Here is a 23,377-nt window from a genome sequence, read left to right on the forward strand (position 1 = left end):
ACTGCCAAGGAGGCACCAAGGTGACTATTCCTGCCCTTCAGGAAGCTAAGGCTCAGGAACGCCTCCTAGAAGAGATAAGGATCGAGCCAGGGTTGGACACAAGAGAAGGCCAAGGATTTGGGGAGAGGATGGTGGTTTTGAGAGGTAGTTTGCACAGTGGTTACAAGCACAGAATCTGTGTTCAGAGGCTGGCCCCACCATGTACCAGCTGTGTGAGCTCTGGAAATTTTCTTAACCCCTCTGTGCCCCAGTTATGTCATTTAAAAGTGGGAATAATAGCAATACTATGCCGTAGGGTCATTGGAAGAAAGACAAGAGTAAGTATATGTAAAGTGGTTACTGGCATACTGCAAGTGCTATATAAGTGGCAACTAATGTTACCATCTACTTCTTATCCTTTAGGCAGTCTTATAATAGCAAGCAAGGAGTGAGGGATATTCCTATGCCTAGCAAGGAAAGGAGACAGTTAATACAACTAATGGTCTCTGGCAGGAATGCTCATGGAGGGGTGGAATTTCAGGTCTTAAATTCTCCCAAGGTGGGAAACAATGCAGTTTTTTACGGATAGCTGTTGGGTGACAGTTTATCCTCGCGCAGATTTCCTTGTGACCCCCTCACGCAAACAGACCAAGGGGCACAGAGTTTGACCTGAGTAGCTCAGACTTGCCCCGAGGGTACCAAAATTTGGCCTTGGTTTTCCCAGGCCCCCGGTCCCAGGCCCCAGTCGGTGTATGGGGGCCCAGATTCCCTGGGGAAAATTCTTCTTTGGCCACTGGAATCGTTTACCCACAGATCCGGATACATCCCAGTTTACCGGGCATCCAAAGCGCCCACTCTTGCTTAAACTCAGGGGCAGTGGTTGATGAGTGAGCCAACGTCTCCATTATCATGGAGGGTGAAAACTGGATTTATTTAAAACGTTTTCTCTTCGGAGGTGCCGTAATTGCCTTCTGATCAGGCAGGAAGTCCTATTGCTCGAAAGGAGCCAGTGTTATCAAGAGAAAACACATCAGCGCCTGTCCTCCCGGGAAGGGAATTGTGAGTAATCAACAAGACTCCTCTCCAGCTGGCCGCGGGGCCTTTGTTCGGATGGCGGACAGGTCAGGGAAAGTTTGAGCAGGCAGCGCTTTGCAGGGGTGGGTGCAATTCTAATCCTTTCTCTTCCTATTTTCTTCTCCAGGGGACAGGCTTTCCCCAGGGAAGGGGGCTAATCTGAGTAAATTGTTCTGAAGCCATCAGACAAATCTGATTACATCACTCTCCTACTGGAAACCCATCAAGAGCACCCCTGGTACCCTCAGGATCAAGTCCAATTCCTTAATATGGTTTACAAGGCCTTTCATCACCTGGCCTCGGCGGCCCACTGCTTCCTCCTGCTCTATCTATCATCACTCCCAACAGCTACTCTTTTTTTTTTTTTTTGTCTTTTTAGGGCCACCTCAGAGGCATATGGAGGTTCCCAGGCTAGGGGTCAAATTGGAGCTGCAGCTGCTGGCCTAAGCTATAGCCACACCAGATCCAAGCCGTGTCTGTGACCTACACCACAGCTCATGGCAACGCTGGATCCTTAACCCACGGAGCAAGGCCACAGATTGAACCTGCATCCTCATGGGTGCTAGTCAGATTCGTTTCCCCCGATCCACAATGGGAACTCCCCAACCTCTACTCTTTTTTATAATTTTCTTAGTGCCTAGCATGTACACTCATCATGCCAGGAGCATCTACACATTATGACATGTTGGGTCTAAGACAGAGCCCGTGAGCTCAGGAGACTGGATATACAGACAGGAGAGGGAAGCCCAGTCAAAGTCACGGAATGAATGAGACAGTCTTGATCGTGAAAAAATTTCCCAAGCCAGTCCCATAACCTAGAGGCTTTCTATGTGTTCTTGTCCCAGTCTGAATGCTTGAGAATTGGAGCAATTTCTGAGAACTTGATGCCTCTCATCAGAACACACTATTTTTTTTTTTTTTTTTTTGTCTTTTTAGGGCCACACCCGCAGCATATGGAGGTTCCCAGGCTAGGGGTCGAATCGGAGCTACAGCTGCCAGCCTATGCCACACCCACAGCAACACGGGATCCGAGCCGAATCTGCAACCTACACCACAGCTCACGGCAATGCCAGATCCTTAACCCACTGAGCAAGGCCAGGGATTGAACCTGCAACCTCATAGTTCCTAGTCGGATTCATTTCCACTGTGCCATGACAGGAACTCCAGAACACACTATTGAAGGCAAAAGTGATGATATTGACAGCAGATATTTTGAAAGTGACAACACTAATACGTATCATTTGTTGAACAAGTACTATGTGCCAAACTGTGCTAAAGATTTTGCGTGCCTTCTCTAATTTTCACATTGAATGCAGGAAGTATTATTATCCACTGTTAATAGATGAGCATGTCTAGGGTCACTGAGATGGTCGTTTGCCTGGGGTTATACAGCCAGGAAGTGGTGGAACAAAAACTCAAACCAGGTTTACCTGAGCCCAGACCCATCCAGCACTCAAAGGCATACAGCTTCCTATGTGCGGACGTGTGCACGGAGGGTCCAGGGCTTGGGGTGAGGGACAGAAAAGCCAGGACAGATGTAATCAGGGAGGGCCTCTTTTGTTTGGCTTCACTTCAAATAAAGATGACAGCAGGGAAACTGAAGCCCCCACTTCCCTTCTCTGAAGACCAAAGCACAGCCAAAAATAGGAGCGACAGGAAGCATTTGATCCCAATGTGTTAAATGAGCGCAAACATCCTGCCAGCTTTGCCATCAGGGAGTGCCCAAGAACAGCTGCTACACGCAGGCCGGTCAGGAGGTCAGCCTGCAGGGCCGTGCCTGGCCAGACCCCCTCAGGTCGACGTGGATCTGGGTCTGCTGGCATAGCTCCAGGGTTCTTGGAATGTTGGAGATCAGCACACATGGGGTGCTTAGAGATGACTGGTCCAAAGAATGCACCTTGCCGAGCTCTAAGCACGGAAAGCCCCAGCTGCTTGCTCTGAAGGCGCTCCTTGCAGTGTTTCCTCCGAGGCCACACTTCCCAGATGACAAAGAACAGCACAGATGCTGAGGCAGACCCTTTGCTGGGAGACACCGGACTCCCTGACAGCTGTGTTTGGCTTGAGGACTCCTTAATGGTCTAGCTGAACTTTCCTTAGATGTAGGGCCACCCGAGGGGCTTCCACTTATCCTTCCTCCTTTCTCCTTGAGTTCGACTTGCATTGTGGTCCCAGGGCTCCCTCAGCCTTGCTCAGCTTCCTCCTTCTTTCCTCTCCCAGGTGTTTCTCCTCGGACTTTCTTGCACATTCAACTTGCTCTTGGCATCTGCTGCCTAGAGGACCTGGACTAACTCAGAGATCATCTAGTAAGTGCCTCATTTCATGGTTGAGAAAATCGGAGCTCAGAGAGGCAAAGGGATGTTTCTGAAGTCACACAGTAAACTCTTGCAGAGCAGGAAATGGTTCTCCCAGCCTTCGGGCCATATCTGTTTCCTTTGCTTCATGTGTGTTTGGAGTGGAAGGGGAGAGAAGGGATGAGCATTTCTTCAAAATAAAGCCCTTCATTGGAGTTCCCTGGTGGCTCCGTGGGTTAGAGATTCAGCACTGTTGCTGCTGGGGCTCTGATTACAGCTGTGGTGTGGGTTCTGTCCCTGGCCTGGGAACATCCACATGCTTTATGGCCAAAAAAAAAAAAAAATCTCCTTGCACCCTCACTTGTAGCTCCCTCTAGCTCAAGACCTAGAGGGATGGACAACGTCTGTCTTATTCACCCATTTTTTTTCCAGACACTCTAGTCTGAAAGCCTGGGTCCTTAGCCACACTGCCTGCCTGACATAATAAAGATGAGTATACCAGTCAAATGAGAGGGGTCATTATTGCCACTTGGGGACAGTAAAGGGCATAGATGTCCACCAGCAAATGTGTGGGGAGCGAGCAAATTGAAAGATAACTGGAAGGGCTGGAGATCTTCCCAACCAGAGAAAAGGGAGCATCAGCATTTGCTCGGGGCCTTCTCTCTGTTGGGGCCTAAGCTGACCTGTCAGTTAAGAGGCTGCCTGCTAATTTCTTCTGCACCTGGCCAGGAGCTGGGGCTGCTTCGTGGCTTCCATCATGCTAATTGCCACTGTCTCCCCAGGGACACTGAGCTCCGTTTCTGATAAGGTGCTTCCTTAATAGTCTCCCATTTTCCTGCTGACACCAGAAAATAGGCCTGACGTGGCGGTGTCTTGCTGCACTGAGCGAGGCAGCGCTGTCACACCCGGCCTCACAGCCTGAACCATTAGTGGACCTAGAATCAATAGTGTTCAGACACCCTTGTTTCCCTGAAAGCATCCATCTGGCACGTTTGCTGTTTGTCAGGCATTTCCTTTCTCTAACGTCCCACGGTCCGTGGCCCCGGCGCCCGAATCACTCTTCCTTCTACAGAGTGCTGAGCAGGGTTTGTGAGTTCCAGACAGGATCAGCTCATTTTTTTGGGAACAGAGGAATTATAAGACTGCACTAGGTTGCAATTAACAGCAGTTTGGGTTACAGTTCTTTGGTGGCAAGCAACAGAAATCCAATGTGGTGACCGTAAGCAAAGCAGGGCCTGGTGGGACGTCACCTCAGAGAGCAGTGAGGCTACGTCAGCCCCAGCCAAGCTTCTGAAGATGCAAGTTCTAGGGAGAGGATGTCAGTTTGATGTCGGTTGGGTCACTTGCCTGTCCTTTGGCCAAAGGAGAGCAGGGCGATTAGATGGTCCAAATCTAGTAAAGATGAGGATGATGCCAAAAGAGGAGATACTGGATGTGAGTCAGGCAAAAATAATGGAAGTCCTCTAGACAGACAGACCTCTGAGGCTGTGGGCCCAAAGGCGGTCCGAAGTGACCCAGGGTATGCTCATTCAGACCCCCTGGCCTTCGGATCCCCCCCATCCCCCGAGGCCTGTGAAAATGCCCTTATGTTCCCTAAGTGACAGCCAGGACCATTTGTGCTGGAATCCTTGACCTTGTGGCATAATTGTAAACATTAGGCAAAGTTAAAGCACATAGCGAAATGCTGGAGGCATGGCCTAATTAGCATCTTGAGATACCTGAAGAATCCCACTAAGCCTTGTGACCTGCTCTTTTAAAAAGATTGTTGCTAAGTGTAACAGGTAATGGAAACAACCTGAGATATTTGCAGATTTGGGGGAACAGTAAAAAAAAAAAAACCTTGCAGTTTCTGGAGAGGGCTGAGGAAGAACATTGCTGACCCTGTCTCAACAGCTACTTTTTTTTTTTTTTTTTTTGACTTTTTAGGGCCTTACCCACAACATATGGAGGTTCCCAGGCTAGGGATTGAATCGGAGCTACAGCTGCTGGCCTACACCACCGCCACAGCAATACCACAGCTGCAACCTACACCACAGCTCATGCAACGCCGGACCCTTAACTCACTGAAGCAAGGCCAGGGATTGAACCCACAATCTCATGGCTCCTAGTTGGATTCAACAGGAACTCAGCTACTGCACCATGATGGAAACTCCTCAACAGCTACTGTTAGAACAGAATTTCATCCATATGGGATACCTTAAACCTCTCCCAGCACCGTCCTACAGAATTTGCACGGTAACTGCTACTTTGCTTGCCCAGATCTCGCTCTAGACTGCCAGCTTCTTGAGGAAGAAGGACAGGGGCTGGGATCTCTTCACCAATGTATCCTTGGGCCTAGGACAGGGCGTGGCACACAGTATGTACTCAGAAAATATTTGTTAATTGCATGAATGGATTAATGAATGAATGAAGGGGGCTGCTGCCTTTCAAGGTCCCTGGTTGGCTACCTGCAACAGTGTTACAGCTGCTGCACCACATCCACCCTGTAGAACCAGAATAATGTCTCCTGGAGCCATTTTGGGGGCTGCAGGGCTGACCTCAGAAAATAGTCTTATCTGAACCTTGTGGTGCTTTGGAGGGGAGAGAGAAAAAAGAAGGGCTAGCAGGGAAATTGATGACTCAGAGGTAAGGCCTGGAGGAGAGGAAATGGAAGGGGGGGGTTGACAGGAAATTCCTGTGGGGATGGGGGGAGCGGGGGTGGGGGGGGACCATTGTCAGGGACTTCATTTAGTTCTGAACTGGAAACTGCTGACCAGAGGTCCCCTTCTGACTCAAATGCCCACGGGCTGGAGGGAGGGAGGGAGGCCAACCCTATGCTGTAGGTTCTCCCTCCAAAGAAAAAGTTTACTAGCGACACAGGACATGCTAAAGGCAAGTCTTGACTGAAGGCCAAGTGCAGGCTGAGGGAATAAATACTATAGGAGTTCAGGTGTGTAGGGGACCATCACGGCCAGAGGTGGTCAAAGGTGGCTTCACGGGTAAGAAGCGGGGTTCATGGGTAAGAAGCAGGGTCCCCTCATATGATGGGAGAGATTTGGATACATGGAGAAAAAGCACAGGCAGGGGACAGAGTCTAAACAGAGTATGAAAGTAGAAAAACACAGTGTGTGTTGCTGGGATAAGAAGGTCCTGACAAATTCAGGAAAGTGCCTAGTCAGAGAAAAGGTGAGAGGGAGGCTACGGTCAAGGCAAGGAGAGCTCTTAATATCAAGTGAATTTATTATTATTACTTTTTTCTTTTTGTAACAATTTTTTTTTGTCTTTTTGCCATTTCTTGGGTAGCTCCCACAGCATGTGGAGGTTCCCAGGCTAGGGGTCGAACCTGAGCTGTAGCCGCCGGCCTACACCAGAGCCACAGCAACGCGGGATCCGAGCCACATCTGCGAGCTACATACACCACAGCTCACGGCAACGCCAGATCTTTAACCCACTGAGCAAGGGCAGGGATCGAACCTGCAACCTCATGGTTCCTAGTCGGATTCGTTAACCACTGCGCCACAACGGGAACTCCACAATTTTTTTTTATTATTATTACTTTTAATTTTTTTTTTAAGGGCTGCACCTGAGGCATATGGAAGTGCCCAGGCTACACCAGAGCCTATGTGGGATCCAAGCTGTGTCTTTGACCTACACCACAGCTCACAGCAACGCTGGATCCTTAACTCACTGAGGGAGGCCAGGGATCAAACCCATGTCCTCATGGATACTAGTTAGGTTCATAATCTGCTGAGCCACAACAGGAACTTAAATTATTATTTTTGATCAGGAGTGCCCGTCATGGCTCAGCGGAAACGAATTCAACTAGGAACCATGAGGTTGCCAGTTCCATCCCTGGCCTTGCTCAGTGGGTTAAGAATCCAGCATTGCCGTGAGCTGTGGCATAGGCCGGCAGCTACAGCTCAGATTCCACCCCTAGCCTGGGAACCTCCACATGCTGTGGGTGAATCCCTAAAAAACAAAAGACCAAAAATAAATAAATAAATAAATAAAAGGCACTATTATTTTTGATTCACATATATATTTGATAAGTACTATCTACAAATGCATGCATATGAAAATGAATAGAATATAAACAGGAAGGAGCTGGCTGGTGCTTCTGCTGTTTGAATAACCAGCGAGGACAAAAGGCTTTAAAGTCTTTCAGGTGAGTGCTGCACACCTGGATGCCTCAGGGCTGGGAAGCTGCCACTCCCTTCCCTACCAGCTCACTTAACAGTTATGGCGTCACACGGTATTGCCAACTAACCCAAGTTTTTTGGTTGACGTTAGGAATATTTAATAAGGGAAACAGCCTGGATTCTACATGTTGTTTCCAATTCCATCTGTATGGAAATGGAAGTCCTCAAGTACCTTGAGCTTGTAAAGAGGAGGCTCCAGGTCTCCTTTGCTTCTGCAGCCCTCACCCCTCCTGTACCCACTGCCCGGCGTGAGCTCAAGCTTCCCACCAGGACTTCATTACCATAGGACAGTGCCGTGGCGTGGGCTGGCAGAGGTGATGGCTAGGCTACGATAACTGCGCTGGAGTTCTGGAGCAATGTGCATCACGGAGTGAGCCCCCCCCAAAGATCTTTTCTCTTGTAAGCCAAAGAGGGGTTCAGCCAAGTGGGTTCACCTGCTAAGCTAGGTCAAATCGGCTATTTCCCTCAGGTAAAATTTTAGGGATAATGAGCAGGCTCCTTGCCTCCAAACTGCCCACTCGATCCCTTAATTTACCTGAATGTGGCCTAAAATTCCATCATCAAATCTCTTATTAGCTGGAGGCTGTGATTGCTAAAGCTGTCATCAGCCGATGACACCTGACTGTGAGGAAAGGATCTGAAAGCATGTTGGGACAGAGAGGTTGGAGAGGAAAAGGAGGATGTAACCTGAGTATTTGAGGTGGAAGATCATCAGAGACCCAGAAAGTGCTAGAAGGAGCAGACATTGGGACTGACTCGGCCAGCGCGCAGTTTTGCCGAGTTCTAGCATCTAATCCTGACACCAGCCAGACTGTCCAGTTATTCACAGAAATGTGTCAGATACTCAGATTGATTATGGCATCAGCCTGAGAAATTAAACGACTGAAAAAATAAAATAAAATAAAAAATTTTTAAAAATGGAGTTCCCGTTGTGGCTCAGTGTAATGAATCTGACTAGGAACCATGAGGTTGCGGGTTCGATCCCTGGCCTTGCTCAGGGGGTTAAGAATCTGGCGTTGCCATGAGCTGTGATGTAGGTCGCAGATGTGGTTTGGATCCTGTGCTGCTGTGGCTCTGGCATAGGTTGGCAGCTGCAGCTCTGATTCAACCCCTGGCCTGGGAACCTCCATATGCTGTGGGAGCGGTCCTAGAAAAGGCAAAAAGACAAAAAATAAAAAATAAAATAAAATAAAAAACGACTGCCTTAGGCAGCTAAATCCATAGTCGCTGGCCTCTCCAACATGTAGGGGACCTTGGCTGGTCTTAACATTAGCGGGTTGCAACCCCTCACCCACAGCTGCCTGCTACGCAGGGTGAGTGATGCTGGTTTCAAGATCCCAAGGAGGACCAAGGAGGATGGAAGTGTTCATTCTTATTATAAAATCCCCTGAGAGCAGCAGGCTGTTGAAAGGATCACTGTGTGGGCCATTTTTCTTCAGAGGAACTTGCCTTACAGTCTCACGCTGCATATTTCCTGGTCATAATAGTTGGGAGAAAAATATTGCTAAATGGCTGCATAAACAATTTTAATTGGCCTGGGCTCCCAAAATGTGCTATTTTTGTTCTGCTGCCAAGCTTGCTTTTTTACTAGCTAATTATGCCCAGCATTTAACTTTCGGGGGAAAAAAAAAAAAAAACAGGAAATAGGGCATTCATTACTCGAGTGACAACTTTTCAACAAGCCCACATTTCAACATCCATTGTGTAATTTCCTCTCCCTAGCTTACAGTTAGTTGTTCCATCAGGCCTTTGGAAACAAACAGTTCCTTTAATGGGGGCAGGGAGGGGCTTTGTTTCATTTCAATGCTTGCCTATCTCCAAAGTAGGCAATGCCAGCCTATCCCTGCCCAGGGGGTGGGGTCTCCCACCTCCTTTGGGCTCCTTGTAGGCTTTTCCCAACTAGTGTTTCTGCTAGCCTGAGTCTGCAGCTAGACTGGGCTCTCCTCTCAGGGGCTGGGCTGTGCCTACTTGGGCATCACCCCAAGGCGCCTGTGCATTCTGGCCACTCTCAGGGAGATGTCTTCTTGTCCCCTGAGGAATGACAAAAGACAGTCAATCTCACTTTGTTAGGCAGTAACTCCTAGAAAGTGCTGGAAAGCCATGCCTTGTATGGACAAAATTAAATTTATTTTATTAAAAACATTTCATTGTGGAGTTCCCTTCATGGCTCGGCAGTTAACGGCCCCAACTAGTATCTATGAGGACGCAGGTTCAATCCCTGGCCTCCCTCATTGGGTTGAGCAACCAGCATTGCCATGAGCTGTGGTGTAGGTTGCAGAAGCAGCTTGGATCTGGTGTTGCTGTGGCTGTAGTGTGGACTGGCAGCTACAGCTTTGCTTGGACCCCTAGCCTGGGAACCTCCGTAAGCTGCGGGTGTGGCCCTAAAAAGTAAACAAACAAACAAAAAACCATTTCATTGTGGAGTTCCTGTTGTGTCTCAGGAGGTTAAGAACCTGACATAGTATCCACAAGGATGTGGGTTTGATCCCTGGCCTCGCTCAGTGGGTTAAAGATCTGGTGTTTCCACAAGCTGCGGCATAGGTCACAGAGGTGGCCCAGATCCCTCATTGCTGTGGCTGTGGCATAGGCTGGCAGCTGCAGCTCCAATTCTACCCCAGCCTGGGAACTTCCACATGCTGCAGGTGCAGCCCTTAAAAAAAAAAAAAAGGCTCTATTGCAAAGTATATCACATATGCAAAAAAAGTACACGAATTGTCAAATTGTTATGTTTACAGGCAAGTTAATGAGTTATCATAAAGCAAATACCATGGGATACCATTCAGCTCAAGAAGAGATTATTACTGTTAGGTTCGTCCTGGGAAATACAAGACTTAGCTCTAGGCTCTCGCCTCGCTCCTGGAGAGACATGACTAAGATGTGACTAAGTCTTCCCCGAAATCATGTGACCCAATCTTAAAGACTACCTCCACTACCCAGGAGAATGTCTAAACTTCTGTTCATATGCTACTAACAATTCTCCCAAACTGATTGGTCTGTTCCTTTTTCACCCTATTTACATAGTTTGTTGAAAGTACACAGATTGGTCTGTTCCTTTTCACCCTATTTTACATAAGAAATGGCCAATCAGCTTCTGCACAGAAACCCCTTTCTTGGCACCCACATATAACCTCCCTCCTCAAACAGCTGACTGCTGACCTCCTCTTGTGAGTCAGCCCAGCAACATACCCCGCCAATAAAGTCTTTTACGCCTGAACTCAGGTCTCATCCTTTCAGCTGACCTTACAACTACCAATACCCAGGAGCCCCCCCACCCCCTTACACCCTCTCCCAATCACTGTTCCCTATGCCCTCCCCAAAGTAACCACTATCCTGACTTCTAAGACAATAGTTTAGTTTTAGGAGTTTAACTTTTTTATAAATGGAACCATATATGTGTGTGGGTACTGGTGGGTCCATGTACGAATAATTTTATAACCGGCTTCTTTTGTCCCACTTGGGTTTGTTGCTTGTAGCTCTGCATCATTGATTTTCATTACCAGTCAGTATTCCACTGTATGAACACATGGCAAGATGTCATTTTACTGTGTGGACACTTGGGTTGTTTCTGGTCCATGGCTATCGTGAAAAATACTGCCATGAACATTCCTATGCATATCTTTTAGTGCATATGCACTCTTATTTCTGTTGAGCAGCAATTAGGAGTGCACTGCTGGGCCACATCCATAGCTGGTGTGCATGTTTGATGGTTTTGGCTTTGCACAAATTGTTTTCAAAATGATGTGTTTGTCGCCGCTGCACTGCTTCCCCATCACCACTTGGAATTGTCAGTTTTTTATTTTAGCCATTTGGGCAGATGTATAGTGGAATCTCAGTGCAGTTTTGAATTGTTAGTCCTCAACCATTAATGAGATTGAGCACTCTTCCTATGTTTATTTCTGATTGGACTTAAATAAGATAGAGGTTGAAGAACCAAATGGTCAAAATACAGAAAATGACACTTCGGTGGGAGAGGAGGTTGCCAAAACTTCTACCTCTTGAAGTTCTGATATTGATCAACAAGGAATTATTGAACCCCTGTGATGGACCTACAGTTGTGCTGTGTAATATAAGAGAATCCAAGATAGCACATCACCTTATACCCATCAAAAGTGTCTTGCTTTTCTCTGTAAGCAATATATAGTCTGCATCTTTCTGTGCCACTATCATCCTACATGATCATTTTAAATGGCCACATTGTATTGCATTAAATAAAGGTATCATAGTCAATTTCTTGCTTTTTTTTTTTGCTTTTTAGGGTTATACCCACGGCATATAGAGGTTCCCAGGCTAGGGGTCGAATCAGAGTTGTAGCTGCTGGCCTGCACCACAGCCAAAGCAACACCAGATCTAAGCCTTGTCTTCGACCTATACCACAGCTCATGGCAATGCTGGATCCTTAACCCACTGAGCGAGACCAGGGATTGAACCTGAGTCCTCATGGATCCTAGTCAGGTTCATTCCCACTGTGGCATGACGGGAACTCCTCCTGTGGCTTTTGATTTTCACCATCATCAGCAATTACGTGCCAAAAATCCCTGTGACTGAATCTTTGGGCACATCTGAGATTATTTGCTAAGGCCAGCATACTTCAAAATTGTATCTTGGAGACAAATTAGAGAGCACATAGGGACATGCAGTGAATTAACATGAGTGCTGATTCTTCATATTTCTTTTTTCCTTTTATGTGTCTGCTCTCTAACTTTACCAAAACTCAGAGTCCTCCTGAGGGTGAGCTAAATGGAGTAAAAGTGACAATGGTATTGGGTGGATCTAGGTACTTCACTCCTGCTTTGGCTCCTTATTATTATCGTTATAAATTGAGCACTTACAGGAGAAGCACTGTGTTAGGTTCTTTATAATAGATGCTGTTATTTAAAATTTTATGATATGGATGCTATTATTGTGCCCATTTTTGAGATGAGGAAACTCAGGCTCAGGGAGGCTAAGAACCTTGCCGAAAGTCATGCAGTAAATAATAGAGCAGGAAATCGAATTCCACTGTCTGACCCATAGTCCCTATTCTTAACCATTGTGCCAGGAGTTCTCGACCTGTATACTTTGGCATTCTGTCTACTGCTAATCTTTCCTAGACAATATGCTAAATTTTATGTATAAAATGTATTTTTCTGCTAAGTGGCAAATGCCGTGTGGTAGGTTGACTTCAGAAGTGACTCTAATTCTTCACTTTTCCCTCTGTCTGTGCCCTTTGTATTTGGCCTTTGCAGTTCCTCCCTTTGAGCAGTGAAGGCTATTTATTTCCCTGCCCTTTGAACTTGAGCTGAACTTGTAACTTGCCTTGGCCAACAGAATGTGTTGGACGTGATGATGGGCTAGTCGCAAACCTCAGCCTCAAGAGACCTTGCTTGCTTTTGTTCTATTTCCTGTTCCTCTGCTCTTCCTCACAGAAAAAAACCCTGGGCCAGCTCAGTGGGGGAAAGAGCCTGGCCAAGGCCCTAGATACATGAAAAAACCCAGCCCAGCCCAGATCAGCCCAACCTCCTAAGCCAACTTACAGTTGAGTGTAGATGCACGAATGATCCCTACTAAGCCCAGGAAACCACCTAATTGACCCACAGACTCATGAGTAGAATATTAATTGCTATATGCCACTAATGTGGTTACTTGTTTTGCAGCATGAGTGTGGCTACACATTATGGTGGCACCTAAGAGATGCAATACTAGCTAGTAGGTCATGAAATGCTGGATAGACTCAGGTACAACTTGGCCTCAGCACAGCCAGATGTCAAGCTGCCACCTGAGAAAGGTGTCTATTTACTGAAGGGAGCACTGTGCTCCAGGGGCACATGAGAAGATGGTCAGGACGGCACACGATTTCATTCCAATAGCAGCCTCGCACCACTGGGCCACTCAGGAATAGTGTAATGCCATCACCCTCTACCGAATAAAGTTTAAAAGGACTGTGAGAAGTCAAATTGCATTTGGATCACAAGCTACATGTTATATTGTCCACATGCTGGTTATACTAGTTGAGTTGCATTTCTGTCCCTGGCAACCCCAGAGTCCAGGTTGTGGCACTGGGAACACTTAAGAGACTATAGCGCCTCCCCTTCCATCTGATGCTCATGGTCCTTCTACAGCTGACACGTGGCTAAGAAAGCAAGCTATAATCTCCCAAGCACATTCGAGGGTTGTCCCTATGTCAGCCTCCTCATTTTACAGAGAGGGCCTCGTCCCAGAGCTGACCAGGTGTAGACCAGAGGAGGCAATGTTTCTGTGCAACAACTACCTTTGCCAATACCTGTCCCCGACTAAGGCTCCTAGCCTTTGGTATCTTCAGACGGATACTGTCATTGCACGGTCCTACTCAGTATACGCCAGCTAAGCAATGCTCCACAGTCTTTTTCGTATTCCTTTATACACTTCTCTTTCAGTTTTATATTGCCATAGAACAACCAATCCCAAATGTAATGACATAGAATGGCTACCCCCCCTTTTTTTTCCTTCTGTACATGTGTTTTTTTTTTTTTTTTTTTTTTGCAGGTCAGGAATCTACAGAAGGCATGGTAGAATGGCTTGTCATTGCTCCTGGGTGTCTGGGCTTCAGCTGGGAAGACTTGAATGGAGGGGGCTAGAGTCATCTGGAAGCTTCTTGGTTTACATAGGCCTATGTGGTTCAGCTGGGACTGTTGACATGGTGGCATGTAACCTGTCCACGTATAATGTCTTCACAGTAGTCAGACTTTTTTTTTTTTTTTTGTCTTTTTGCCATTTCTTGGGCCGCTCCCGTGGCATATGGAGGTTCCCAGGCTAGGGGTCGAATCGGAGCTGTAGCCGCCGGCCTACACCAGAGCCACAGCAACTCGGGATCCGAGCAGCGTCTGCAACCTACACCACTGCTCACGGCAACACCGGATCCTTGACCCACTGAGCAAGGGCAGGGACCGAACCCGCAACCTCATGGTTCCTAGTCGGATTCGTTAACCACTATGCCACCGCGGGAACTCCATCAAACTTTTAATAGGGTGGCACAGCGCTCCAGGAATGATGTGCAATCTCCGTGGCCTTTTATGACTTATCTTGCAACTCAGATATTCCTCCACCTCTCTCTTACTCTGTTGGTTAAGACGGTCACAAGCCTGCCCGGATGCAAGGGGAGGGGACAGAGACCTTATTTCTCTCTTTCTTTCTGCTTTTCAGGGCTGCACTTTCGGCATATGGAAGTTCCTAGGCTAGGGGTTGAATTGGAGCTACAGACGCTGGCCTACGCCACAGTGATGCAGGATCCAAGCTGCATCTGCAACCTAAATCACAGCTCACAGCAACACCAGATCCTTAACCGCTGAGAGGGCTCAGGCATAGAACCTGCATCCTCATGGATCCTAGTCAGGTTTGTTAACCACTGAGTTACGAAGGGAACTCCAAGACCTCATTTCTTGACCTCAAATGCTTATCTGGTGCGAAGCATTTGCAACCATGTATTAAAGCTGTCCTACCTTAAATTTACGTATCCATTGTGCCAATTACTAAGATCCTTTATTTTATGTAAGAATCTTGGTGGCAAGGAACAAAAAATTATTCAAGCTACCTTAGAAAAAAAGAAATAACTTATTATAAAGAGGCGATGTTCTCTCACTGAACACCCCAAGGATGTCCCTTTTGTCCTATTGTGTGCTCAGTCCTTGTGGGTGCTAGGGGGTTCATGAGGCCAGCATTCCCACCACTGTGTCTCTCTACCTGGGCAGTGACACTTTATCCCTGCAGGCCCTCAGGGAGCACCGGTGGAGGGAGAGTGGAGCACTGTGGGAGGTTTATCACACGCAACAAAGATGAGGCCAAAAGATAGAGCTGGTTCTGTCTCCCGTGTTCAAGCTTTGGGAGCTGGAACACCGAGGATCTAGGTGCTGCTTGGAGCAGTCACTTCCTTTCCTAAACACATGGGTATTTCTTCTTTTTTTTTTAAAGATTTTTTTTTAAATTAATTGATATTTGGAGCTCCCATCATGGCACAGCAGAAACGAATTCGACTAGGAACCATGAGATTACAGGTTCGATCCCTGGCCTCCCTCCGTGGGTTAAGGATCCGGCATTGCCATGAGCTGTGGTGTCGGTTGCAGACATGGCACAGATCTGGCATTGCTGTGGCTGTGGTATAGGCCGGCAGCTGTAGCTCTAATTCCACCCCTAGCTTGGGAACTTCCATGTGCCATGGCTGTGGCCGCCCCCCAAAAAAAGACAAAAATAAATAAATAAATAGTTTTGTTTTGTTTTGTTTTGGCTGTGGTAAGCACTGGCTTGATGGAGGATCTCTGTTCCCAGACTAGGGACTGAACCTGGGCCATAGTGGTAAAAGTGCCAAGCCCTAACCACTAGACCACCAGGGAACTCCCATGGATATTTATTCTTGATTTTCATTGTCTTAGATTTCTCTCCTCCACTTGATCCTTCAGGCTGATGCTGGCTGTCCCTAGCCTAGCAGAAATTCAGTGATTCATTAATTCCATAAATATTTATGGACTCCCCTTGATGTGCCTGGCACTGTGGCAATGAACATGACATTCAGAAGCCTGATGAGATGAAAAAATGCTCTGACCTGGGACCCAGGAGCCCTGATTCTGCCAGTTATTCTCTAGGTGTCTTTGGACGTGTAATCCATCCTCCTTGGGCCTCAGTTTCCCCACAAGTCAAATCAAGGCCTTGACCTTGCATATTACTAAGACCCCTTTCAGAACCCCCAGAAGAAAGATGATTCTGGCACACCAGGCACTCCTAAAATTTCAATCCTCCACCTCAAGTTTATTTTCTGTCTTTTGCCTTTACTGCTGGCTGGCTTACTCTTGCTGTAATTTATTTAACTGAGCCGTGCCGAGCAGTTTGGAACTGAGTTTGCATGAATCACTGTCCATAAAATCAAGTTAAGTGGATTTCATTCCACACAGCGCACCTGTGTATATACTCTGGGAGAAGAAGCTGGATTTTCTTGGCTCTTCCAGACCACTGTTCGAATTGCTTCTTTACAGATATAGCATTCACCCTGTATTTATTGTCCATTGTTAAAACAGCCTCCTTCAGAGACCTGAAAGTAAAGTGCTAGATGCAATTTTTCCTTCAGATCATTTTATATAGCTGCCCTGTTTCCCTACCTAGCTGGGAAAGCAGACATTGATTTCCTCTATTTTATCAGCGTTGGCAAATATCAGATTCAACTTCATTCAGTCATTCAACAACTATTTATCGAGTGTTATGGAGGGAAGTGGTGGAGGGGTGGGGGTCAAGGGGAAGTGTCATCTGTTCAAAGACCCTACAAACTATAAAGTGTTAACGAACAACAACGCAAGGGTCTGTTTCCAGGCAGAAAAATGGGAAATCCACTGGGTTTAGTGGAAGAAGAAGAAACCAAGGGAGGTGAATGATCTGGGGAGAATTATGGACATTTTGGGGAGGATATTGAACTTGGGAGGGGGATTTTTTTTTCTTTTTTTGCTTTTTAGGGCCACACCCACAGCATCTGGAGGTTCCCAGGCTAGGGGTCGAATTGGAGCTACCGCTGCTAGCCTACACTACAGCCGCAGCAATGCAGGATCCAAGCCGTGTCTGCGAGCTACACCACAGCTCACGGCAACACCAGATCCTTAACCCACTGAGCGAGGCCAGGGATCGAACCCACAGCCTCATGGTTCCTAGTGGGATTTGTTTCCACTGTGCCATGATGGGAACTCCCGGGAGGGGGATTTCTGTTTGGACCACTACCCACATTTCCCTCCTCCCCATCCCTATCCGACCAAACCTGCCCCCAAATTGTCAGTTTACCATTTTGTCAAAGGGTGTGATTAAAAAAGGAAAAGGTTTTGAGTGGAGATGAACATTTTTATGGGGAGAAATAACGCCCAAAGGGTCTGCTCTGGTGCTTGTGAAAATACTTTTTTGGAGCCAGTGTGAAGGATTATAAAGGGATTTATTTCATTTTGCAACGCAGCCAAGAGCACAGGCAGGCTGTGACTAAAATGGCAGTGCGCGGGGCTGGCTAGTTGGAGCTTTGTTCTTATTTTCTACCTTGATAGAAAATATGCAATTTTCACTCTGCCACAGAATAAACATTTCACAATTTTCTTGGCTGATTTCGAGTGATTTTGGAAATTCTATTCCATTTACTCTCTGGGACTCTGGGAGATATATTGGGCTGTTGGGGAAAAGCATGGTGGGGACTCCCACCGCCACTGACACTATGCTTATGGCCATATAGTCTTTATGAGAAAATGGGGTCACTTAAAAAGACTATAAGCTTTGGATGCACCTGTATTTAAATCTGGGCTGGAAGCAAAATTTACTTTGCTTAGTGGATTCTGGTTTTTTGTTTTTTGTTTTTTTTGAGGGGGGGGGTGTGCTGCCTTGGATAAAACACCTACATTTCCAAGCAACCATTCAGGAAGCTTGAATTTCCAAAAGGTGCTTTAATCTGAGGAGTCTCTGCCCTGGAGAAGTAATGCAATGGTCTATAGAGCAGTGCTGTCCAAGGGAAATAGAACATGAGCTTCGTATGCAAGTAAAAATTTTCTAGTAACCACATAAAAAACTACAAAGAAATAGATGAGTTCCCTTTTAACAATATATTTATGCGACTCGATCTAAACTATTATGATTTCAACATATAATCAATATGACAATGATTAATCAGATATTTTCCATTCTTTTTTTTTTCATACTGCCTTCAGAACCTCATGTGTATTTTACACTTTAGCTCCTCTCAGTTCTGACCAGCCACATTTCAAGTGCTCAATAGCTCCATTGGCTGGTGACTGCCATGTTGGACAGCATTGGTCTGGAGTTTTTTCACAGCCTCCTTGAAGCCCCTGGAGGGTCCTTTGCAGGCAATGAAGAGCCCAGTGTTTTTTCACCTTGGCTAGGAATAGCTCATTACTTAGCCCTCTAAGTGCATAATAGTCTCGATTGCTCCCAGAGATGGAGTCTGGTAAATTTTAGGGGACTTCCACTATGGTACCCGTCATTCCCCACCCCTATTTATGCTACATTCATACCTTGTCTGTGTTTCATGCTCTGGCAGTTTCTGTACTTCCTTGATCCTTTCAAAACTTACTTTTTCTGGGCTCCTTTTCCCTCAGAGACTTACATAGGGTTTGGGGAATAATGGTAAGAAGGGCTACTGGTCAAAATAGACTATGGTGCTCTTCCTGGGTACTAGGATCACCAACCCACTTCAAAATTACAATCCTCCTACAGATGATCCTACTAAGTGAAGTAAGTTAGAAAGAGAAAGACAAATACCATACGATATCACTTATATGCGGAGTCTAGAAAATTACACAAAAGAATATATCTACAAAACAGAAACAGACTCACAGACATAGAAAACAAACTTGTGGTACAACCACTATGGAAAATAGTACAGAGGTACCTCAGAAAACTACATACAGAACTACTATATGATCCAGCAATCCCACTCTTGGGCATATATCCAGACAAAACTTTCATTGAAAAAGATACATGCACCCCTAGGTTCATTGCAGCACTATTGGCAATAGCCAAGACATAGGAACAACCTAAATGTCCAATGACAGATGAAAGGATTAAGATGATGTGGTACACATACACCATGGAATACTACTCAGCCATAAAAAAGAACAAAAGAATGCCATTTGCAGCAATATGGATGGAACTAGAGACTCATACTGAGTGAAGGAAGTCAGAAAGAGAAAGACAAATACCATATGATATCACTTATATCTGGAATCTAATATATGGCACAAATGAACCTATCTACAGAAAAGAAACAAACTCATGGACATGAAGAATAGACTTGTGGTTGCCAAGAGGGAGGGGGATGGAGTGGGAGGCACTGGGAGTTTGGGGTTGGTAGATGCAAACTATTGCATTTGGAGTGGATAAGCTATGAGATCCTGCTGTATAGCACAGGGAATTATATCTGATCACTTGTGATGGAACATAATAGAAGACAATATGAAAAAAAAGAATGTATATGGATGTATGGCTGGGTCAGCAGAAATTGATAGAACATGTAAATCAACTACAATAAAAAATTAAGAAAAAACAAACTCGTGGTTGCCCAGGGGGAAGGGGTTGGGGGAGGAATGGAGTAGAAGGTTGGGGTTAGCAGATGTAAGCTATTTTATATGAAAGGAATAATCAACAAGATCCTACTGTATAGCATGGAGAACTCTATTCAATGTCCTCTGATAAACCAAAATGGAAAAGAAAATTTTTTTAAAAAGAGTGTATATATGTATAACTGAGTCACTCTGCTATATAGCAGAAATTAATACAATATGGTAAATCAACTATACTTCAGTTAAAATTGATTCATTGATTAAATTTCAAAATTATAATCCTCCTATGTATGATGGGTGGCAATGGGACAGAATGGCAGAGCATTGAACTGGAAAGAATTAAGAGAGATTTTAGTCTGGCGTTGTATGTTTAAATTGAGGTACAATTTGCATAATACAAAATTAATCCTTTAAAGTGTCTGAGTCAGTGCATTTAGTCTATTCACAATGTTGTGCAAACTTCACCTCTACCTAATTCAAAAGCATTTCCATCACTTCAAAGGAAACAGCAAAACTGAGCAGAAAATCCAGAGTTCCCATTTACCCCCTGTCTGTATACATACATAACCTTCCCCATTATGGACATTCTACACCACAGTGGCCCATTTGTCACAACTGGCGAAACTGCATTGACAGACCATTAGCAGCAAAGTTCACAGTTTGCATTAGGGTTCACTCTTCATGTTGTACATTCCATGGAATTTGACAAACATACAATGACCTGTATCCACCATCATAGCATCATGCAGAATCGATTTACAGCCCTAAAACCCCTCTGTGTTCCGCCTCATTGTGGTTTTGATTTGCATTTCCCTAATGACTAATGATGTTCGGCATCAGCCTAGTGGTTTTTTAAGCAGTGCCTTGAGAAGACCCCTGAGGCGCCACCATGGTGGGAAAGAGAAGGCCAAGTAAGCAGCAACGGTGTTTAAAACCCCCATGGCTTCTTCTACCACAGTCACCCCGCTTGTGTCTATTTGACATGTTTGACTTTGCATTGAATATTTCAGCTGAGCAAAGTGTTCTGAGGCTAACGTAAGTTTAGCAGGCATTTACCCAGTCCTACATTTTCCACATTTCCATATTACGTATGATGAGACTGAGATCACAAGAACAAAAGATTCTTGACTAGTGTCTTGAGATCGGTAACTTTTTTTTTTTTTTTTGCTTTTTAGGGCTGCACTCATGATGGCAGATGATGGAGGTTCCCAGGTTGGGGGTCTAATCAGAGCTACAGCTGCCAGCCTACACCACAGCCACAGCCACGCTGGATCCTTAACCCACTGAGCAAGGCCAGGGATGAAACCTGCAACCCCATGGCTCCTAGTTGGATTTGTTTCCGCTGCACCATGATGGGACCTCCAAGATTGGTAACTTCTAAAAGCAATAGTCGAGCCCTGTTCTTCTGACTCCTGGTCCCATTCTCTTTTAACCGCACTACATGCCGTTAATAACAACAATAATAATGATAATGACCACATATTAAATGCTTACAATGTGGCAGGCTGTGTGGTAAGCACAGTCACATGATCCTCTCTTAATAAACCATCATGAGGCACTTATCACAGAGAAGTCTTCATCATGGCCTGTAAAACGCCCTCCAACCTCACACCTGCCTGTGTACCACACCACAGCTCTGCTCCAGCCACTCAGCCTTCCTGCTCTTCCATGCAAAGACCGGTATGTTCTGATCTCAAGGCTATCTCGACCCTGCTCTTTTGTCCTCTATAATGATAAACTCTCACCTTACATTGTTTTCATAGAACTTTCTTTCTCTCTTTCTCTTTCTTTCTTTCCTTCTTCCTTCCTTCCTTCCTTCCTTCATTCTTTCTTTTGGCTTTTTGCCTTTTCTAGGGCTGCTCCCATGGCATATGGAGGTTCCCAGGCTAGGGGTCTAATTGGAGCTGTCGCCGCCAGCTTACACCACAGCCACAGCCATGCAGGATCCGAGCCACATCTGCCACCTATACCACAGTTCACGGCAATGCCAGATCCTTAACCCACTGAGCAAGGCCACATATCAAACCTGCAACCTCATAGTTCCTGATCGGATTTGTTAACTACTGAGCCACGACGGGAGCTCCAGTTTTCACAGATCTTTCAATAACAGATCACTGGGTTTCCTCAAAAACTCTTGCCGTAGGTGTTGATATCTCCTTTTAAAATTAAGGAAACTAAGTCTTAATTAAGTAAAATCAGTTGTTCAAGGTCATACACATTTCCACGTTCATATGTTCGTACATTTAAAAAAACTGTTTTTTTATTATTATTATTATTTTGGCCATGCCCATGGCATGTGGAAGTTTCTAGGACAGGGAGAAAACCTGCACCACAGCAGTGACCCAAGCTGCTGTAGTGACAACACGAGATCCTTAATCCACTGTGCCACAAGAGAACTCCTAAAAAACGCTTTTAAATCTTTATTTTGTGCCAGGCATTGGGATAGGTATTACATAGGATAAAAATGTAAAATAGAAAAAAGTCGTAGCCCTCAAGGAGCTTACAGATTAGTAGGAAAGGTGAGATGGAAACACAAACATCTATAATACAAGGTACTATATAATGTATTGTGTACAAACTACTGTACACAATAATCATGCCCACATGCAAAGATTTCATTAGAACTGGGTTCATCTGCATACAAATCCCAAAATAACAGTGGCTTAAATAAAACAGGTATTTGGAGTTCCCTGGTAGCTCAGCAGGTGAAAGGATCCAGCATGGTTACTGCTATGGCTCAGATCACTGTTGTGGTGTGGGTTCGATCCCTGGCCAGGGAACTTCTGCATGCTGCAGGTGTGGTTGAAAACCCCCAAATAAATAAATAAATAAATAAATAACAGATATTTATTGCTTTGTCACATAAAGGAGGCCTTGAGGTAAACAGACCTCTGACTGTGGCATCATCAGAGGCCCAGGCCCCTCCTACCCTGTTCTACCACCTCAGAGTGTAGCTTCCATGTTAAGAGTTCAAGATGGCGCTGGACCGCCAGCCGCTCTACCTGCTCTACCTGAGTTCCAGGCAGTAGAAAGAAGGAAAAAAGAGGAGGGCAAAAAAATACAGCACTTCCCAGCTGAGTCATTTCCTCCAGGCAGCCTTCCCAGAGGTCCCACTTAACATTTCTATTTATCTCATTAACTAACACATGTTCTCTTGACCTCAGTTAATTGCAAGGGAAGATGGGAAGTGCCATTTTTAGTTTATCTTTTTTGTCACACCAAAGTAAAATGGGGATTCTACTCTAAAGAATAAGTGGAGGATGGAGGCTAGCACGGTTGTTTCTTGGAACACTTTTGAATAGTAAAAATTTGGAAATAATGCAAAGATCTAAAAATATGATTGGTTCAATGAATTGACTCAGTAATACTCTTTGTGTGTACAAGTTGCATTTAGAAGAATATTTAATGACATGGTAAAATGTTTGTTACGTCTAGTGGAAAAAATTACTATTGTGCCAAGAAAACAAGATATTATGTGAGAACCATAAGAGGAACAGCTGAAAGAGTCTTTATCATTTGGTGTTATATTTATGGATGAAATGATATGATGTCTGGAATATGCTTTAAAGTGAAGGAAGATAAAGGGTTCGTGGGGGAATATAGATAAGACAAGAACAGCCACATGTTGATAATTGTTGAAGCTGTGAACAGGTAACTGGACGTTTGTGATCTTATTTTTCTTTTCCTTTTCTGCAGGTTTGGAATTTTCCATAATAAAGAAATTTTTTAAGGATAAAGTACAAGTCATTTACCTTCTGTCTCATTTTTCAAATGGACTAATAATAACAATGAGCTCACGGGGTGGAGTGGAGAT

General features: G+C 45.4%; 1 long non-coding RNA gene across 1 annotated transcript in view; it reads right to left on the minus strand.

Annotated features, from left to right (window-relative positions):
* The window catches only part of LOC110259281, a 48,960-nt gene that overhangs the window by 18,590 nt on the left and 6,993 nt on the right, over positions 1-23,377 (minus strand). The window lies entirely within an intron of this gene.

This window comes from Sus scrofa, chromosome 2, assembly GCF_000003025.6.
Source record: "Sus scrofa isolate TJ Tabasco breed Duroc chromosome 2, Sscrofa11.1, whole genome shotgun sequence".
In the NCBI taxonomy this organism is placed as follows: domain Eukaryota; kingdom Metazoa; phylum Chordata; class Mammalia; order Artiodactyla; family Suidae; genus Sus; species Sus scrofa.